The 22854-nt window shown below is 41.5% G+C and overlaps 1 long non-coding RNA gene across 1 annotated transcript; it reads right to left on the bottom strand.

The window, feature by feature from the left end:
- Nucleotides 1-14: 14 nt before the first annotated feature.
- Nucleotides 15-21277, bottom strand: LOC134225402 (uncharacterized). Its single transcript, XR_009983233.1, has 3 exons — nucleotides 21128-21277; nucleotides 20984-21064; nucleotides 15-293 (listed from the first exon to the last, which is right to left on the bottom strand). It is a non-coding gene; the product is annotated as an uncharacterized LOC134225402 (long non-coding RNA).
- Between the last annotated feature and the right edge of the window lie 1577 nt (nucleotides 21278-22854).

Below are 22854 nucleotides of genomic sequence, written 5' to 3'. Positions count from 1 at the left end.
TCAACACCGATTTTGTTTTCCTGGTTTTTCAGTTCATACAATTATTTTGCACAAAACAAGTTTCAATAACATTTTATTTATTATCTCATACATTTATTATATACATTTTCTGAACAAATCTAAAAAATCGACGTATTTTCCATATGATTTTGTTTTTATAAATGCACTATTTAGCCATAGTATCGCTGACTGGTTCATACAATACCTCTAAAAGGAAATCTTTGTCCATGTTCAGTGGATATCCTGTTCTTGCATCAGCGACTAATAAGATGTTTCGGTGGAGCTGCATGTTTCTAGAAAATATGTCAAAGAAAACAATTATTGACTGTTATATGAATATGGAGTCCAGGGCAATCATCTGTGCCCTGACTTCTTGATAATAGCAGCCCAATTCAATACTATAATTATTTTCTCGTCTATACTTTTATTATCTAAATTATTATCACAGCAAAACGTCTGCTAAGAATCCAACCGCCGAGATCTCGGTAAAATGTTAACCGAACACACTTAAATCGTTTCACAGATTTCGGTGAATTTTGCTTCAATTCACCGAAATCTCAACAGCAGAACTGTTCGGTAATTATTTCACCAAATTTTCGGCGATTTTTCCTTTGTTCAACTGTCAAAACCACCGAAAATCTGTAAAATTATTCACCGAACAGTTCTGCTGTTGAGATTTCGGTATAATTTCACAGAAATCTGCGATTTATTTTAAGTGTGAAGTCAGGTATTTCCTCTGAGAAATACAGTCAAAATTTAAAAAAATCAGAAGGGTTGTGTGCAAGACACGACCGCTCGACGTAAACTACGAAAAACCTTTTGATACAATGATAATAACCAATTATTTTCAATAGTCCAATTTGTTTTCAATAATACGCATTTCCAATCAGTCATAACAACAAATCCAAAGTCAGAATATTGCGAACTTCACTTTTCGACGCAATCATATTCAATTCTGCACAGTTTGTCGGAGAGAGACGTTGCAATAAATTTATTCGCAGACGATGGCTGAAAATTTCTTCACTATGGTGGGGTCTTCATTGGTTTGACTGGTGTCGGTGAAAAGTGAAATTTTTCTCAAGATTCTGAGATGAATTGACGAGTGCGGTTCATAAATTCTGTGCGAAATCATGCGCGCAACAGAATTCATGGTTTTACACAGATTTTGTGAACTCCACTCAAACAACATAAAATGGGATATCAGAAAATCAAGTACATATCACAACACAATCTTTCTCCTACCAAAATATTTGATGGCCCTGAAAAAGGGCCGTTTGTTTCTGTTGGAATGAAGCCATTTGAAGTGATGTTCATCGCGTGCCGGTGAATGTAATCACCTAGATGATATCTCTGATGATGGTGGTCCTTCAAAGTGACGTCTGTCGGGTTGGTCCGTTGAAAGTGATGTTGAGCACTGCTCTGACGGTGTGCTACTGACCAGTAAACATACACCAATGGCAGGAAAATAGTTGAACTGCTGAATGTCCAGGCAAGAAAAGACATCCTTCGGTGGGCGTCACATGGAGCACCAAAACTCACAGTACATGAATTGTGCTAGAATAAGTGAATATAAGAGAATATAGTAAATGAAAATAATGCTCTCGTTTCTATGAGAAAACTCACCATGAGATACAGTAAGTTCAAGCAGGTAACCGCGAGTAAGAATCATGAGAATGGAACACATCTTGTTGCTAAAGCGAAGTAAAGCTCAATCGGAAGATGACCAGGACCCTCAACCGGCAAAGACACCATGACAACAGTTGTGTTCCGAAATATCCTTCTGGCCATCCTTCTATTTAAGGAAATCACGGCAATGGAAAGCCAGATTACTAGCGCCACGTCTTGTTGCTCGAACAAGGTAGATCTTCACCGGAAGTAGCCAAGAACTTCAACCGGAAAAGATACCCCGACAACAGGAACTAGTTCTGTAGCGAAATATCTTTCGGATATATGAAGATATCCGCGAGTGGGTGTCACATAAATGGAATGTAATAACCTACGGTATGTGAATGTCCAATGTGCTGAAAATAGTTAAAGTGCAAAAATTATTGTTAATGAATATGAAAATATGTTATTCGTTTCTACAAGGAACCTCACCATTGAATACTTTAGGTACTGACAGTATTGCAGCAGATACAGAATATCCTCCAGGTGACCTTGAAAGGGTATCGCTGGAATGCAACGCCAGATTAACAGCGTCGCGTTTGTAGCTTGAACAAGGTAAAGCGCTACCGGGGGAGGACGATTCTTTCAGGCACGGAAGGATATTCGTGAACGGGCGTCTCAGGGTTGGGACGCATTACAGCAGTTGAAGTACACCTTTCAGGTGAACAGGAATCGTGGAAGTCCAACGCCTTAACAGCGTCGCGTTTGTGGCTCGAACAAGGTAGAGCTCCACCGGAGGAAGGCCGAAACCCTCAACCGGCAAAGATACCCCGACAGCAAGAAAAAGTTATGTTGCAGGCACGGAAAGATATCCGCTACGTGGATGTCCAGTGTGCTGAAACAAGTTTATGTACAGAAATCACAGTTAATGACAATGCTTTTCATTGTTTCTACAAGGAACCTCACCATTGAATACTTTAAGTACTAACAGTATTGCAGCAGATACAGAATATCCTCCAGGTGACCTTGAAAGGGTATCGCTGGAATGCAACGCCAGATTAACAGCGTCGCGTTTGTAGCTTGAACAAGGTAAAGCGCTACCGGGGAAGGACGATTCTTTCAGGCACGGAAGGATATTCGTGAACGGGCGTCTCAGGGTTGGGACGCATTACAGCAGTTGAAGTACACCTTTCAGGTGAACAGGAATCGTGGAAATCCAACGCCTTAACAGCGTCGCGTTTGTGGCTCGAACAAGGTAGAGCTCCACCGGAGGAAGGCCGAAACCCTCAACCGGCAAAGATACCCCGACAGCAAGAAAGAGTTATGTTGCAGGCACGGAAAGATATCCGCTGGTGGACGGATGTACACAGTACGTGGATGTCCAGTGTGCTGAAATAAGTTTATGTACAGAAATCACAGTTAATGACAATGCTTTTCATTGTTTCTACAAGGAACCTCACCATTGAATACTTTAAGTACTAACAGTATTGCAGCAGATACAGAATATCCTCCATGTGACCTTGAAAGGGTATCGCCGGAATGCAACGCCAGATTAACAGCGTCGCGTTTGTAGCTTGAACAAGGTAAAGCGCTACCGGGGAAGGACGATTCTTTCAGGCACGGAAGGATATTCGTGAACGGGCGTCTCAGGGTTGGGACGCATTACAGCAGTTGAAGTACACCTTTCAGGTGAACAGGAATCGTGGAAGTCCAACGCCTTAACAGCGTCGCGTTTGTGGCTCGAACAAGGTAGAGCTCCACCGGAGGAAGGCCGAAACCCTCAACCGGCAAAGATACCCCGACAGCAAGAAAGAGTTATGTTGCAGGCACGGAAAGATATCCGCTACGTGGATGTCCAGTGTGCTGAAATAAGTTTATGTACAGAAATCACAGTTAATGACAATGCTTTTCATTGTTTCTACAAGGAACCTCACCATTGGATACTTTAAGTACTAACAGTATTGCAGCAGATACAGAATATCCTCCATGTGACCTTGAAAGGGTATCGCCGGAATGCAACGCCAGATTAACAGCGTTGCGTTTGTAGCTTGAACAAGGTAAAGCGCTACCGGGGGAGGACGATTCTTTCAGGCACGGAAGGATATTCGTGAACGGGCGTCTCAGGGTTGGGACGCATTACAGCAGTTGAAGTACACCTTTCAGGTGAACAGGAATCGTGGAAGTCCAACGCCTTAACAGCGTCGCGTTTGTGGCTCGAACAAGGTAGAGCTCCACCGGAGGAAGGCCGAAACCCTCAACCGGCAAAGATACCCCGACAGCAAGAAAGAGTTATGTTGCAGGCACGGAAAGATATCCGCTACGTGGATGTCCAGTGTGCTGAAATAAGTTTATGTACAGAAATCACAGTTAATGACAATGCTTTTCATTGTTTCTACAAGGAACCTCACCATTGGATACTTTAAGTACTAACAGTATTGCAGCAGATACAGAATATCCTCCAGGTGACCTTGAAAGGGTATGGCTGGAATGCAACGCCAGATTAACAGCGTCGCGTTTGTAGCTTGAACAAGGTAAAGCGCTACCGGGGAAGGACGATTCTTTCAGGCACGGAAGGATATTCGTGAACGGGCGTCTCAGGGTTGGGACGCATTACAGCAGTTGAAGTACACCTTTCAGGTGAACAGGAATCGTGGAAGTCCAACGCCTTAACAGCGTCGCGTTTGTGGCTCGAACAAGGTAGAGCTCCACCGGAGGAAGGCCGAAACCCTCAACCGGCAAAGATACCCCGACAGCAAGAAAGAGTTATGTTGCAGGCACGGAAAGATATCCGCTACGTGGATGTCCAGTGTGCTGAAATAAGTTTATGTACAGAAATCACAGTTAATGACAAAGGAGGATCGTAGTAAACTATGTTCAAATACGGACGCAAAAGTGTTTTCCTCCCGTCAAAAAGTATAAAAAAGTGAAAACTGAAAAAACGAAATCTATGATCCGGATCGGACTACAATTTCTGTCCAGAGAGGTTTTACCAAGTCAGGAAGTGTGAATGTCAATTAGTGGAATGTAGTGACACCAACCTCAGTTTCGGAAAATGTTCAAGTTTGGACAGGAGTTCATTGATGGTCGAGTTGCTGTCATATTTTAGGATTGGCCCGCAAATCGTATGGGAACTGAATCTTGCTAATCAGGATAAAGCATTTTTCGCGGTGAGTTTGTTCCGGCTTTACTATTCAAAAATCATTAGGAAGGGTTGAGAGTGTGCAAATGAGAACTTTTCAAAGCCTCTGCCTTTGTTGTAGTTCAATTTTTTCGGCCCAATTTGACTATGTAGTAACACTTATTGTATTAAACTTCGCTTTATGTGTGGACCGTAGTTATCCATTCACTGATTCAGCACACAATTTGAATATAAAGACCTATCTTTTTTCAAACTATGTTTCGTTTAATAAATGTAATTGTGGCACGGCAACAGTGCCAGTGTTTTCTTACACTGGCTAGGCAAGCGGATTATGTATATCACTTTCAATGGGGACGGCGTGAAGTATAGTCCGCAGCTTGTCTAGTGTCAACTTTTGAGCGTGTTCTATATTCTCCTCCTGCTCATTAGTATCGAGACTCTATACGATAAAGATGGTATAAGACTAATAAAAAGAAACGAAATTATCCTAGGTTAGTGTTGAAAACCTACTAGAAGAACATTATCCTGTAGGAATAAGATGGATTATGTTAACTTCAATCAATTCATAAATAACTAATTTAATAAGCTATATTCAACTATAACCGCAAACCGTTTTAATTGGTCACGGATCATTAAATTTAATATGAAAATTATTTTCAGCTTTTAGTGGAATATATTTACTTGTCGTAGGACGAGTTTGTGCTGTTCCGTTTGGTTCCACTACTTTATTGTACCTTACGTAAGTCGAGTCAAGTACGAGACACTGAAGACGGTCTTACTGTTGAGGTCAAAATACGTATCTGTCAAAGATGCAATAAGGTGGTGGAATCGAATGGAGTAGTCGGGCTCGTCTTGGGACAGGTCATTAAATTTGTTAATAAGAAATTGATTTAAGATGGCATAATTAGTCTTATTTCTGCATGAATATCTAAGTGTTATTTTTAACATCCCCATCATATATTGATTTGTCTTTTAATAATACAAATCGTTAACTAATCGTGGTGACATGGAGGTTTGTTGTGGATACTGAACATCTCATGCGGTGCAAAGAACCCGCAATCCATTTAAGTGTGTCGCGCAGCTCTCCGCAGTAGCCGTTGACATAGTGATCAATCACTATCCCTAATTGCAGATTAGTGCGGAGTATTGATTAAATTTGCTCCTGCAAAGTTCTTTATGAGTTTGCCCCGGTTTGTGCACAGCCACAGTACCATTACATTTTAGCTTTACGAGATTTTATTTGTGGATAGGGCCAAATCTTGAAACGGTCGAACATGAATGAACCCTTTAAGTTGTAGTTAATGTAAGTGTTACTATTTCAAAGCAAGAATGTTCATAATATTTCATAATATTCATAATTTTTGACGGGAATAATCTAGATAGCGATTGCAGGTAAGACAAATATGAAGCTATTGTAAGTATCTAATATGGCATATTTTGATAGTCTTAGGATTTCGCTTGTTTTTCATCGCTTTATTCACTCATTTTTTTCTCTCCAGGGGGCGAGTAATGGCGGAAAAGAAAAAAAATGTCCCCTCAAATTTAAATTTTATCATCTATTTTTGCATTTTCTTTTTAATATGTCACTTTTAATTATTGTACATTCATTAAATAATTCTGCATTGTGTTATTCACTGATATATTTTCAATTCACAAAAAATATAGTGCCGGAATGTAGTGGATTATTGAAGGTGGATTGAAGCAAGACAAATCCGATTTACGGAGGTGCATTTCACAATATATATATTTATTCTGGCCTTTGCTTGCCTTCTATTTTGACTATCTTCAAATCTTCCTTCTCAATGCCTATTTCAAGTATATCTCTTTTGTCAACTATCTTCCTCGCATCCCATTTTGTTAGTAGAAAATGCATCTAAGCCTAAAACATAGCTGATTCTTTGAAGAGTGGTAAAAATGCTAATACCTTTAGGTTGATAGGAAAATAGATCAGAGTGCGTTTTTATATGATATGCAGATTGTTCGCGAGAATCAGAAGCTTTTGATCTGCTTGTGCGGTCGATATGTGAATAGATTTAACTAATCGCAATGCTGTACTTGAAAACATGCCTCAGAGACGTTTATTAGGAGTATCAAATTTTCTGTCAGAATTGAGTGAAAAAAGTGGATCATGTTTGTTTGTTGCTTGAAAGACAAATGTTCAGCATTCAGAGTTTACGTACAGTCGTGATTTATTTAGTAGGCAGAACGATCGGCCGGTCATCACATAATTTGTTCTGCTTTGTGCGGTTAGCAGAACGATCGTCCGATCATCGAAGTGTTGTTCTGCTTTGTGCGGGTGAATAAATTAGTTAGATAGTGAAGATTCGCGTCAGTAAGCAGAACGATCGGCCGGTCATCGAAAATGCTGTTCTGCTTTGTGCGGTTAGCAGAGAGATCGGCTGGTCATCGAAAGTTTTGTTCTGCTTAGTGCGGTCTGTAATTAAAATGATTAGTGTTCGTTCGATTATGTTTTGAATTGATCAAACTACACACTATACACGGCATACCGTTTACCAAAACGAACCCTGCCACAATACCTACCCCATATATCCAACATCCCAGTGATTTCTCGTGGAAGTGCAGATGACTCGTCGGCTTCTATCAAAGCGAGTATCACGTCAACAATTTCCTACCTATTCCTTAATTGACCTGCATTCGGACACGGCCGGCGCTGGTATTGCTTATTTTTAGGGTCACCAGTTCTTACACATTGAAGATGATGTTAATCCCAAACTTCATCTATTGGTTCTCTATGTAATAACAGCTGACCTGGCAATAACGGAGTAGCAACCGTGGGCGGTCAATCATGCTCATGCTCATGCTCAGAAATCACAGTTAATGACAATGCTTTTCATTGTTTCTACAAGGAACCTCACCATTGAATACTTTAAGTACTGACAATATTGCGGCAGATGCAGAATATCCTCCAGGTGACCTTGAAAGGGGATCGCTGGAATGCAACGCCAGGTTAACAGCGTTGCGTTCGTGGCTGGAACAAGGTAGTACTTCCCTGGAGGAAGGCCGAAACCCTCAACCAGAAAAGATACCCCGACAGCAGGAAAGAGTTGTTTTGCAAGACGTCTTTCGGGCACGGTAAGATATTCGTGAACGGGCGTCTTAGGAATGAGACACATTACAGCAGTTGAAGTGCACCTTTCAGGTGAACAGGAATCGTGAAAGTGCAACGCCTGGTTACCATCGTCGCGTTTGTGGCTTGAACAAGGTAGAGCTCCACCGGAGGAAGGTCGAAACCCTAAACCGGCAAAGATACCCCGACAGCAGGAAAAAGTTATGTTGCAGGCACGGAAAGATATCCGCGGGTGGACGGATGTATACTGTACGTGGATTTCCAGTGTGCTGAAATTAGTCGATGTACAGAAATCATGGTTAATGACAATGCTTTTCATTGTTTCTATATGGAGCCTTACCATTGAATACTTTAAGTACTGGCAGTATTGCAGTAGACGCAGAATTTCCTCCAGGTGACCTTGAAAGGGTATTGCTGGAATGCAACGCAAGGTTGACAGCGTCCCGTTTGTAGCTTGAACATGGTAGAGCTCCACCGGGAGGAGGACGATTCTTTCAGGCACGGAAGGATGGAAGGATATCCGCGAGCGGTCGCCTCAGGAATGGGACGCATTACATCAGTTGAAGTACACTTTTCAGGTGAACAGGAGTCGTAGAAGTGCAACGCCAGGATAACAACGTCGCGTTTGTGACTCAAACAAGGTAGAGCTATTCGTTTCTACAAGAAACCTGACCATCAGAAATTGTAAGTACTGATAATATGGGCCGGTGATACGAGAAGTAGGAACAGTATCTTTTACATTCTGCTCGTAGATTGCGTACAAATGTCAGATCGATACATGTTCCTCCGAGTGTGGTTGCTTCAGTAGGATCCGTAGCTAATTCCATGCGAAGGTATTGGCTCATGAAGTCGATAAACTCGGTGTTTTCTTCCTTCGAGACATCGATGTTGAAATCACCGGTCACGATTATGGGCATGCTAGAATTCACGTACATACACAGATTCCGCGCCACGAAGAGTTTCTTCTGTTTGGTGGTTGTACCAGGAGATATGTACAACGCAACCAGTAGTGTACGGACGCTCATAATTTCGACCTCAGCAGAACAAACATCGCCATATTCATCTGCCATAATGAGCGTTGTGTCGTTTCTTCGACTGGCCTTTTGAATCGCATGAGGGCTGGCTATGTTAAACGCTGACCTGTTCTGGTATATGGCAACACCCGCTGCTCTCGTGCTGGATCGCTTCGACTGGGAAACGCAATTATATCCTGCTATTTCAGTTATGGTGCCATCATCCTGCCAGGTTTCGCTCAGTGCCAAAAGATCTCCAGTCATCAGTACATGGTCTGTACTAATGTCCAGAGCATGAGCACCCAGACTCTGAACATTTGCGGATACCAAAACAATGCCAGGGCCCTTGGTCTCCACGAACTGCAGTAACTCATCACTGATGGTGCACAAACGGTGATTTGACAGGCGTGTCATTTCCGTTCGAAGTTCCCGTATCTTCGGTGTGTCGCTACCCTTGGCATGATGAAACTTGAAGTCGTTCTTGGCGTTGGTCAGAAATAGACCATCAAGGGAGGACACTCTCGAGAGGCCAACATACACCAGCTGTTGCTCCTGTCCCTTCTCGTAATGGTACACAATTTGCGGGAATGTTCCACCCTGCGATTTGTGTACCGTTAAAGCACAGGCACTGACTACAGGGAATTGAACCCTTTTACATTTGACACTCCCGAGGGTTACGTTCACCGACCGTTTGCCTATTGGTGTCCAATCCTGCTGCAAGACACCTGGTTTTGAGTGTACGAGGGGCCTCGATTTCACTCTCAAAATTCGTCCAATAGCATCATTTTCAAATTTAAACCACAGCCGTGCGACTTGTTGTTCAGGATCATCATCGCTTCGCTCTATATACATTAGCTCGCCAATTGCACCGTTGACAATTCCGTCTTCTACTTCGACGTTTGTTGTGATCATATAAGGCATTCCAATAGTGAGACGCAGCATGTAAGGCAATCCGCCGGCTTCCACCACACTCATTTTGTGTATCTTGTTCCTGGCGCTTACGAGCTGCTCGTTAGTCCTGTACCCATTAAAAACGTCTTCGGCCAGACAATCCAGCCCATCCGTTTCTCTCAGTACGTCGTTGTTGTGCTGTTCCACGTCGAGGTTACGATGGAAGAGACGTATGGCATTGGGTACATTTTCCTTGCACCATTGGACTGTGCGAAAGCGGCTTTCGATGAGCTTAGTTTGTTCATCTGACAAGCGATCACCATTTCCAATACTTGTGAGCACAGCTGAAAATTCCTCATCGCTTTGCCTCATGACCCTGACAAGGGGATGAAACTGTAGTGACTGCCAGAGAACAGCTCCATGCATAGAATTTGCAGGTGGTTTGAACACAAATCTTGCATTTACTGGAGGAAGCTGGCGAAAGTCTCCAACGAAAATGATGTCCATTCCTCCAAAAGCATCGTCATATTCGCTTCGGATGTCTTGTAGCCGCGCGTGAATTGCGTCCAGTATATTGGCGCCAATCATACTTACTTCATCGACTATGACAGCTCGAACGTGAGCAAATGCATTCCGATACAGCTGGAGGGTTTCGAAATTTAATTTTGCGTTGTTCCTGCGGGACATGGTCAACCGGAAGGCAGAGTGAACTGTTGTTCCGCCAATAGCTACAGCTGCCTTTCCTGTAGAAGCACATGCAACGTATGCGTTGTTCTGGGCGTTGTGCGCTTGACTAAAACGGTTGTATGTTTCCATCAGGATACGCAACGTGAAGGTTTTTCCGCTACCAGCTGGCCCAGTAAAGAATATTTGTAGCGGTGGATGACATGGAGAATCAATGCTCGCTGCTCAGGATTCGTGGCTCGTACCATTTGGCAGTATGCTTCTTTATCGATGACATTAGACCGCTGTTTAACGACTGCGTTCAATGTGTTCGTTGGCAGGTTCTGAATATCGTCGTCATTTGGCTCCATATTGATTGTGCGTACACAATCGTTGTGTTTTTCTGTGGCATCGTCCTGCTCTTGACCTGCGTCGGCACCACACATACGCAGGTACTCCTCAACAGTATGCTCCAGATTGAATTCGCAGTCGTATTCCTTCCGTTTCAGCAACAGAGTGTTTTCTTGATTGTCGTACAACTGCAGGAATTTGTTGCAATCAAGCAAATCGCACATTTCATTACGGAACGGTAGAAACAGCAAAACCATCTCCCGTTTGTAGTCATCGAGCTCAGACATCGGATACGCTCGCCAACGCAATACGCGTGCAGTGGCTCGACGATTGTATCCGTTTGCAGGATTCTTCGCTTTCGTGTAGTATGCTACAAAATCAGCTAAACAAACATCCTCTAGACCTTCACGTGCCTCGTACTTTTGGATGATGTTGGATGTCCATATGTCGACGGAATCATCTAAGATGCCTTCTTCATCCATCTGCTTTGTGCGCTTTCTTGTCTTGGTCCTTTCGTGCGGCCACATGGTAGGAATGAACTCCACCTTTCTACTGGCCTCTGACATTGGCTGACGAAGAAGGTACCAGGCAGCTTCTTGTGCAGACATCTCAACAGAGTTCAGCATCTTGATGCCGACTTTCTTCAGTAATGACAGGTGGTCTTGATCCGGGAACTGCTCTGAAAGCTGCACAAGATCACGGTGCAAACTGCTTATGCCGCGATTTGCCTTGTTTACGTACTCGACGACGTACGCTGCACAAGAAAACTCTTCTAGGATAAACTGGAGATCCATGTTCGACTGCAAGACATTGGCGATCCACGGGTTGAAAGGATTGGTCCACAATTCCGTCATCAACCGTTTTATCAGTACCGTTGGTCGTGTTATCGATGCACGGATAACGTCAAGGTAGATTTCAAACGAACACTTGCAATCGGCGAGAAATTCGTCGAGCGTATCGAATGCTTTGGTCTCCAGTACATTGTGCATCTCTATTGACCGCTTCTTGAGTTGTGCACGGCGTCCATCATCAACCGTGAGTGGAAGCAAAACTCGCGTTTCATCCATCGGCCAGTATGGAATGTTGAATCGGCAGCTTTTCTCGCCCGCTTGTAGCAGGTAAAGGTGTGTTTATGTACCTGGTTTCCGTAGCTGTCTGGGAGATCAACAGCTTTCACGGAGCAAATGCTATCAATCAAATGGACAGTAGCAGGCATGTGTTCTGAAACCACTTCACCAGGATCCTTGCTTAGCCACAGCAGGATGTGTGCATGGGGACTTCCGCGATGTTGGAACTCAATTCGTTTGAAGAACTCCAATACACGGAACCTCCCGAACGGGCTTTTCCTCGACGACTGCAGTAGCTGCATTATTACATCAACAAGCTTGTTGAAGTATACACAACACGTCACTGGATCCTCATTCACCAGTGTTGCCCGTTGTAGTGCCGACAGTTGCTGCATAATATTGCCATCGATGTTTCCAGCTGACAACTTCTGTAGTGTTTCCAGGAGAAGAGGCCACTTTGTCTCACTGGCACTCAAAGTGAGGAACATCGTCGGTTTCAGCTGCCGAATCATTGCGAATAAATCTCGTTTACGTTGTTGCCAGTATTGCACCGAATTCGGGATAGACTTCAAGAACGACAAGTTCCGATCGATACACTGTTCAAGAAATTCCTTATCCTTCAGCATCTCCCGTGTTATATTGGCGGTTCCCATACACCGAAACGTGTTTTGAAGTCCTTCGGAAACGCGCAGTCGAAGAATTTTCATTGCTACGTAAAGCAAATGTTTCGGTTTCACCGCTCGTCTATCACGGCGGCGCAGCTCACTGGTGGCCATCATGAACGGCGTTACCCGTACTTCCGGATTGAACGTTCTCGGCTGTCCTAGATAGATGTCTGGAAACGATAGCTCCTCAGCGTGCTCATCATAAATGATGGATAGTGGTACTCTGTTCTGCGCCGGGGCAATCTCCAGACACTTATCCTCGTTCCATAGAAGGGTCTGCTGTTGTACAATCAGCATTTCGACATCGTTGTCGCTCTCCATGGTTTCAATGGCATCATCCACTCGAGGTTGGGTATCGATGGCCTGCAGATTATCCTCGCTTAATGTTATGCCATTTCGGCGATACAGGGGTGTGGTGACCAGATACTGCAGCCAAGCTTTGATTGTTGCCTTCTTTACCCATCCAGACAGGTAACTAGTTTTGTGGATCAAGTGTTTCTTAATTGACACATTGATCGCTCTGTCGTCGTCAAGTTGGCGTGGGAGTTCTTTTACCATCTTATCCACATCCACAGGCACGTTTATCACTTGACCAATGATGCCGTAACTACCCGCTGCAAATCGCAGTCGTCGAATCTGCATAAATGGCAATCGTGGTGCGATGAAACGTTCACTTATTGGATCCAATGGTGGCAGAGGTGGATTTGACGGATACTCCGGGAACATAAAACCGTTAGAAACGGCTAATGTTGGGACCTTTCCATGTTTAAGACTCTTTCTACATGTGACGCACGCAAACAAATCTGTGATCTCCAAATCAGTGCCGGCCAATACTTCGCATGCTGCGGGAATCAGCAATTTAAGGTCATTTGAAAACCACAATCTGTCGCATACGCCACACGCCTTTAAAATATTAATAGTGTTTATATAGTACTCACCCTCGCCTGAATCCTGAGGATACGAGAAGCCACCCTGTTCGTCAGACAAGCCCTGCTCCTGCATGTCATCGGCGATCAAAGATTGAATGGAAGGTGATAGGACGATAGCATTCTGAACGAGATCACCGTCAAACGGGGTTTGTGGCGGTGAAATATCACCGACCATAGGGTCATCAACGATGACATTTCCAATGAGTTCATCGATGGCACTTTCGCCGTCACGCAAGCGCACTGAGGGAAACACTATAGCACAATGTATGACAGAAAGACAGATTTGACAGAAACTTGATGTTTTATTGAATCCTCGAACTCATTTGATTCATAATTTCAAGAATCAAAATGAAATGTAAATATTTAAATGAATTGAAACAAATTGATTAAATTTGTAATATGTACTACATACTATGTAGCAAATAATAATGCTTAAGATCTTTGTTGTCACTTTTTTGACACTTTTTGCAAACTAATGGAAGAACTCAATTGTTGAAGAGTTCACAAATTGAAAATAATTGATTTCAATTGAAAATATGCAATACACAACTTTCACTGCAAGCAATACATGAATTACCGAGCTAAGAAAGATTCCTGGAATATATTGTTTAACCTGATGACAATTTAAACTGATTTATCTGAAAGACACCCTATTACGGATAATGATTATATTATAGTACTCATACTTCATTGGCATTAGTTGCATGTACCATCGCACTCTTTAATTCAACACATACATTTAGATACTATTGTGATTTGAGTATAGGTGAGTATGCTCAATAAATATTAAGTTAGAATTCCTCTAAATATGTGCTGAGCACATCATTAGCTGATTATCAGATGAGATACTTCAAATAAAGAGATGAGTTCAAATAAAATCAACTGAGAAAAATCCATTTTGATTAATCAGATGAGTATATTACTTCTGCATGAAGTTTCCATAACATTGTAATTTCCATTATTGGTATAATTAAGTTGGTTTGCTGTTAATTATGTTAATAAGTTTAAGATTCTATTGTAAATGTTAATGATATCTTCTATATAGACATTTAACAAAAGTATTTCATGCAAATTTAATTTAATAAAAAATAGAATTGGCAAATTTCTGGAGAGTTTCCGAATCGATTGATAAGCAAATCTCGAAAATCCATCCAAAGACAAAGACGCTATTAGCGTTTGAAATCTCTCCTAATTTCATGACAATCTTGAATTTGGAAATTTCCGTTTTACACCCTGTATCAAAGTCTTCCCCTTAGACGAGGTTTACGTAATTTACGTCAATCTCATTTGTTGGTATATGTACGTGAAATTGTAATGCTCTGTCTCACGTTGTTGGTATAGTGAAAATATTCCTCGGCTAATTTTTGGAGTAATAAATGCCAAAATGTTGAAAACATTGTAACATTTTGCAAATTCTGGGCCTTAATAAAATGCGCTACATGTAATATGTATAAACATTTCATTAATGTTTGTGGATAAATGTCCGTGTACTATGAGTTAGTTACGATTCAAAATTCAATTTTCCACTAAGGAGGTGTACAACACACCATTAGCTGATAATCGGCGATTCACTAATTCCTCAACACAAAATGTTTTATGAAAAAATGCTAAAATTTCGCATTAGTTAAATTTGCCATGCTATTATACTGTCGATTTAATTCGACAAACACACCTCCACATATGAATCAATTTAAATCTCCTACCTCGAGTTGAAGGCACTTCTCCAGCATCCCAACCAATGGTTGGAGATGCTTTACCTTTAGCCGCTTTTGTTCTCGCCCGATAACACCGCGCTCGCTCCGCATCGGTCCTCGGTTGTTTCGATGGATTTCCCGTCTGCTGATCAGCCACGCGCTTTTTATAATCGCGAATGTATTTATTTGTCAAGTGTTTTGACATGATTCACTCCGATTCTCAATAACTACTATAACTAAGTGATCAATTAGTGAAAAATTTCACACTATGGACTCTATCCTATGTTTTCGAAAAGGTATTCCTAAAACACAATTGGAATTTGTAGAGATCGTTTATTTCATCAAACACTTTGCTATACACAAATGATGTCTGTGATAGAGAATGATATTGCAATTAAACGATGAACCATAGGGTGGCCGTCATCGTTAGCAGCAGCACCCAGCACCAAAGAGAAATTATCTCGTATTGTTCAGACTAACGTTTGTTTGATGTTGTGTTTCATAATATTTTCTGAAAATTCTCTTTCTGCAGCATTAACCGCTACTGATGCCGCTGGGTCCGATACTGACACACATTTTGCTATCAAATGTTCTAAAGCCATGTGCGCAAAATAAATATGGATGTCACCGCGTGTTCTGCAACAAATTGCGTCTACTAACGCCACTATTAGCGATTGCCACCATTAATTTATTTTGCAATTTAAAAAAAAATGCTGGCAAATTAATTCTTTTGTGTAAAATTGTGATTCTGGAAAATCATTATCTTGATAGAAAATTTCACTTGGCAACAACTGACGCCATCCATACGAATACATATTTCCAGCACCTACGACGCGCGCCCGTAATTGTGCTGCTGGAATAACAAAACCGAATAAGAATTTCACTGCCACTGAAGCCATCTCCCTTTTGATCGAAGTAAAACTTAATTGCTTGGTGAATGACGGCTTTGGCAGGTTTTGTTCTATTATTGTCGGGGGCGGTTTTTGTTGACCAAATTTTATGAAATTTGGCCACAATATTCGTTGATATGCAAAGAATGTTTAGGCCAATTTGAGCATAATTAGTTACAGAAAACCCCCTGACAATAATAGAACAAAACCTGCCAAAGCCATAATTTCCCATACTAACGATTGGCTACCATCAATGAAAGTAGCTCTTAAGTCACAACTTGAGGCGAGATGAATTTTGATCAAAGTAAAACTTAATTGCTTGGTGAAAGCAGATTGTTTTCCGTCGGTAGTAGAATCACGAGAGCACGATTCAGAGAAAGACTTATAATTTTGGTAGATAGTCATCCATGCGAAAACATTTTTGCAGCTTCTCCGTTAGACGCGCGCTCGTTCTACATACATAAACAAAACATACGATGATTCAACTCATCCATGAGTTTTTAGGTGCTGAAATGCCTCGCGCGCGCGGGAGAGCAGTTTTCTTATAATCAATAAAGATGGCTCATTAGTCCCGCCTCTTTATTCTCCGGTATGGCTGCAAATACTGTGTAACCGTCACACACTCACCAAAGGGGCGTGGCTACAGGTTCAACTTTATTGATTACAAGAAAGCAGCTCCTCCCCGCGCGCGAGCCCTTTCGTTAGAGATGTCGCGGAGAGCAAACCGTGATACCACCTTCGGCATCGGCGGCGCTCCTACCGGAAATTTTATTCCCGGCGATGGTGTGGGTCGCGCGGTCGTCGTCATTAACATTAGCAGCGCTCAGTTTAAATTTTCTTGTATGAAGTAGGAGGAATGACGGCTTTGGCAGGTTTTGTTCTATTATTGTCGGGGCGGTTTTTGTTGACCAAATTTTATGAAATTTGGCCACAATATTCGTTGATATGCAAAGAATGTTTAGGCCAATTTGAGCATAATTAGTTACAGAAAACCCCCTGACAATAATAGAACAAAACCTGCCAAAGCCATAATTTCCCATACTAACGATTGGCTACCATCAATGAAAGTAGCTCTTAAGTCACAACTTGAGGCGAGATGAATTTTGATCAAAGTAAAACTTAATTGCTTGGTGAAAGCAGATTGTTTTCCGTCGGTAGTAGAATCACGAGAGCACGATTCAGAGAAAGACTTATAATTTTGGTAGATAGTCATCCATGCGAAAACATTTTTGCAGCTTCTCCGTTTGACGCGCGCTCGTGATTCTACATACATACAGTGATTCTACATACATACACAAAACATACGATGATTCAACTCATCCATGAGTTTTTAGGTGCTGAAATGCCTCGCGCGCGCGGGAGAGCAGTTTTCTTATAATCAATAAAGATGGCTCATTAGTCCCGCCTCTTTATTCTCCGGTATGGCTGCAAATATTGTGTAACCGTCACTCACCCCCGAAAGGGGCGTGGCTACAGCTTCAACTTTATTGATTACAAGAAAGCAGTTCTTCCGCGCGCGCGAGCTATAGGCGAATTCGAGAAGGACCCAGTGGTAGAGTGCGCTGCGAGAGTTTGGGAGAAAAGTCGTCAGAAGCCATTATTTACATTCAAAATCAAAATTTCTCCATAAAATTTACTTCACTTTTTGGTATATTGTCACATGTTTTCCACTGGCAATGGCTTTATACATTCTTCAAGCAGCTATTAAAGACAAATCCCACCCAAATAAGCCGCGAGTTTAAAATCCGGGAATCCATAACCAAGATAGTGCGATGGAGGCACTGCAAGAGATGTGCTATTTAATCGGAAAAATCATATGCAAGCACCCACCGGATGAAAGCTCATCCCAAAGAAAACAAAATTTTCTTCCAATTTGCGACTATTTCAGCTTTCATAAATGGTTGTATAAACCAGAAAACGCGAAAATCGTTCTCCCTCCGTATGCTGCCAATGCATTTTTTTGGCCAACGACACTTTTTTCGTGGTTCTTGTGACGACCACCAGATGTCGAAATGATCGATGAGCTTTACTCAAATTCGCCTATTTCGTTCGAGATGTCGCGGAGAGCAGACCGTGGTACCACCTTCGGCATCGGCGGAGCTCCTACCGGAAATTTTATTCCCGGCGATGGTGTGGGTCGCGCGGTCGTCGTCATCAACATTAGCAGCGCTCAGATTAAATTTTCTTGTCTGAAATAGGGGAATGACGGCTTTGGCAGGTTTTGATCTATTATTGTCAGGGGGGTTTTTGTTGACCAAATTTTATTAAATTTGGCCACAATATTCTTTGATATGCTATGATATGATATGATATTTGATATGAAGTACTAACGATCAGCTACCATCAATGAAAGTGGCTCTTGGGAGCGTCCACAAATTGCGTAACGCTTAGAGGGGGAGGGGGGGTTGGGCGAAGTGTGACAACCCATACATAATTTTTAGATGCTTCATACAAAAAGTGTGACATAGGGGGGAGGGAGGGTTGAAAATGCCTAATTTTTGCGTTCCGTAATTAAAGGATCTCCCCTTAATGTGACTCGGGGAGGCACTACACACCGTGTTATTTTTCCTATCTTTTGTTTTTCTAACATTGTCACCTCGTAATTTTGGAGTGGCGTATTTCGGTTTTCAGTTGTTTGATGTAACTGTAAATGTATCAGCATGTAGATTTCGAGTAAGCACGCGCCGGTGATACTTTTTCAAAATCATATTTGTTGTAAGAAACAAATGTTTGCAGCTCCTCCGTTAGACGCGCGCTCGTGATTCTACATACATACAGAAAACATCGTTCGTTCAACTCATCCATGTTTAGGTGCTGAAATGTCTCGCGCGCGCGGGAGAGCAGTTTTCTTATAATCAATAAAGATGGCTCATTAGTCCCGCCTCTTTGTTGTCCGGTATGGCTGCAAATATTGTGTAACCGTCACACACTCACCAAAGGGGCGTGGCTACAGGTTCAACTTTATTGATTACAAGAAAGCAGCTCTTCCGCGCGCGCGAGGTATTTCGTTCGTGATATCGTGGAGAGCAGACCGTGATAACACCTTCGGCATCGGCGGAGCTCCTACCGGAAATTTTATTCCCGGCGATGGTGTGGGTCGCGCGAACGTCGTCGTCAGCATCAACAACACTGAGATGGAATTTTTCTTGTGTGTTTCTCTACGATGGCGGCTATGGTGGTGTATATTTCTGTCGGTGGCGGAATCACGACCGTGCGTCAGGGACGCTACAAAAATTTATTCGCATGGATAGCATCAATACCAGTGAAATTTCCCGTCAAGATTACAATTTTAGTAGATAGACTGTTACTTGTTTCAGGTTTAATTTCCATCCATGCGAATACATTTTCGCAGCTTCTCCTTCTGACGCACGCTCTTCGTTCCCACTGATGGCGTAGGTAGCGCTCGTAACAGGATCGTCGCGACAGAGAATCCAACGATGGCAATATGTTGCAGTGTTGCGGTAAAATCATAGAGCCAGCATCTGCATTTAAGTGAAATACTCTTGTGATATTCTGACTATCGAATGGTTGCTGTTGTGTTGGTGATTAGAAATCCGCATGATCTGAAATCTGTCCTTTTCAGGGCATTAAATTTTTCATTGGAGGAATTTGGTTTGATTGAGAGTAAATTCATGAGATGGTTGCGTTAAATCGGCAGCAGTTACGCAAAAATTCATTAGATTCAATCCATCATTTTACTTCTGCAGAGTTAGTGATTAAAAATCCATCGAAAGGTAAAGACGCTAATAGTTTGGAATCTATCCTAATTTCGTGACGATCTCGAATTTGAAAATTTCCGTTTTACACCCCGTATCTGAGTCTTGCCCTTATCATCCTCCCAAACATAATGGTGGTCCTGAAAAGAACCGATTCATTTCCACTTATGTGCCTCAACAACACGGCGTTGATTGCCAGATTCAAAGATGCTGTTGGGAACACGGAAGTAAAGATGTACTGCTGTTGCCACGACCGCCACCACCACCCAACGAAAAATTTCATCCGCATCATCACTCATAAAATTTAATCAACGAGCCCTCCCGTGCGAATGAAATCATCTGTGGAATGCATCACGCTTGAATTTGTAATGCTAAAACGCATCATTCCGCTCATTTGCCAAAACATCATTTTGGTTTAAAACGCATTCGAAATTAATTTGGGGGCAGTTTATTGCTTATACATGAAAGAGTGTCTAATATTTTATGCGAGAAACGTCAATTCACTGTTTTTAACAAAGGAGAACAAAAGAAAACATACGATGATTCAACTCATCCAGGAGTTTTAAGGTGTTGAGTTGGGTGCGTTTCAACTCACGCTTGATTAGAATCGTCCATGAGTTCTGAGTTTTTACCACCACAGACCAAACCACAGGCGTTATCGCTTGAACCGCCCTGGTCCGTTCTCCGTGACATCCAGAATGAAAATGACGCGCGTACGCGAAACACGGGGCTTTATATACACAGGGAAAACGAAGCAGTGGATCAAAAGGCCCGTACCTTACTGCAATCTGATGTCCGTGTTGGGGATTTATGAACGGAATTGAATTTTTCACCCGATTTGGAAAGAAATAACATTTTCAATAGTTTAACGTTGATAATCAATAGTATCAATAGAATTGGCAAATTGCTGGAGAGTTTCCGAATCTATTGATAAGCAAATCTCGAAAATCCATCGAAAGATAAAGACGCTATTAGCGTTTGAAATCTATCCAAATTTCGTGACGGTCTCGAATTTGGAAATTTCGGATTTACACCCTGTATCTGAGTCTTCCCCTTAGACGTAGTTTACGTCAAAAATCTGTGAAATTGTAGTTTATATTATTTTTATTCTTCTAATAGTTCGGAGTTGAATAAATGAAATTCTGAAGAATTTGTACTGAGTGAATTAAACGTATCCATAATGATACGGCCAGTCACAAGACAGAAGAATTATATGATCGATTGTGGGGCATGTAAACACTTTATAGAAGATCCATAATAAACTTTTCTTACCTTTGCAAGCCTTTTTCGCGTTTCAGTTGAATCCGCAAGTGTAAAGGTGAACCGTTTTTTCCCTTGTCGGAGCTGTTATTTCTGAAAAAAAAAACAATAGATATATTCTTGTATTTTTTACCGTATAACTTAATTTTAACTTACATGTATTATAGTTCGATTTTTGCAGTTTTTGGCATGCTTATTTCCTATTTAAATAAATCCACATCGCCTTGCACATCGCCGTGGACTTCAAGACAAAAAACTTGACAAAAACTAAAATGGCCGTTGTTGCTAAAAAATGCACTGAAAAAGAAAAAGCCTAATTTTTGAGTTGGTGCTAACTATCTAAATCATTTACGATAAGATATGTGTAAAATTAAATTATATCAGATAATCCTCACCACAACATGTATAATCTGTAAATCATTGTATATGATCTGGTCGTTATTTTTGGTAATCATATAAATGTTCATGTATCATACAGTTTATGATTATTTTTTTTTATTTTTTTTTATTTTATTGATGTATAAGGGGGCCAGGGGCCAGGTCACCGATGTGAATTTGGAATTCATATCGTCCATGATACACCAGGGACTTAAGGATAAGGCTTCACAACATCTTTACCCATGGGGGTTTTAAGTTTTGCGGGATATACTCATAGTATATCGCTGCCTAAGGAGTTGGGGCAGGTTGTGGATAGTTTTATGATGAATACGCTGTGGAGAAATGTCAGTTATTATATATGATTATATGTTTTACATTTAGTTCTAATTAAAATCAATAGCGTTTGGATCATGTTCCCATCAAGCAACAGAAGTTCGAAAAGGACGTTAAAAAAAAATAAGCTAATCATCAATCGCAAGTGTCAGTCTAAATATAATTATATTGATGTTGAAGTAGGAAACTCTAATGAAAAAGTATTTTAACTATCATGTTGCATTAGATTTTGAAGATTATTTAGTGAAAGCCTCCAAAACTGCATTAAAAGGCCAAAGCGGGCCGCAGTTTAGAACCGTTCACCAAGCAATCATCAAAAATTCTCTACTCACAATTTTAACCACTACATATTCTGAACTTCATTTCGAGAAAACGCCGAATACTATCATTGTGGGCTACGATAGTCCTCGACAGCATCGGAATTGCCTCCAAACAAGATTCGACAGTTCATGAGCTTCAATTTGATGATGGGCTTATGAAGTTTTATGGTTGATCTCCACGTCTATGTTTCTATTGTCAATCTTTTCGCATCCTCAGTCATAATTATGTCAAATGTTTAGTACGGTGTCATATCGTCTTACAATGTTTATTTCTTCTATCATTTTGTCTGTCTTAGTTACTACATGTTTCCTACGTTATTCAGTCTAAATCTATACTAGTTGTAGGTTATGTTGCGTATAGCTGTCAGTAAATTGTCTCTATTTGTTTATCATTAAAGGTCAGCTTTGCTTAGACAAAAAACCTAGTTAAAGCGTTAAGCGAAGATGAAGAAATGGTCCCTAAGTTGTCTAATTGTCCTAAAGCCTTAAAAGCAAGCGTAACTATAATTGTGTGGGTCGTGGTCAGAGCTATAGATTCACTTTTCGGCGGCAAAGTAAGGCTTCATCACGCCTATTCCCTATCTATTAGTAAAAATTATCGAGAATGAAGCCTTTATAAAATTGTTTGCATACCATCGTTATAATTTGTGGTATTTTTAATTATGGTTCTTCAAAGTGAGCCATAATAAAATAAAAAAGCGCCGCGTTCCTAGTTTTGATAAAACTTCTACTCAGTGAATCCAACAGTCAATTCTCTATTACCGTCGATAAACTTGATCACACTCAAAAAAATTAGTACCTATCTAGCTAGAATTAAGCGCGGCTACGACTCATCATAATCAGGGAACGCGG

The sequence above is a fragment of the Armigeres subalbatus genome, chromosome 3, assembly GCF_024139115.2.
Source record: "Armigeres subalbatus isolate Guangzhou_Male chromosome 3, GZ_Asu_2, whole genome shotgun sequence".
In the NCBI taxonomy this organism is placed as follows: Eukaryota; Metazoa; Arthropoda; class Insecta; order Diptera; family Culicidae; genus Armigeres; species Armigeres subalbatus.
The sequence above is the reverse complement of the archived record's forward strand: the minus strand, read 5'-3'. Positions and strand labels throughout refer to the sequence as shown.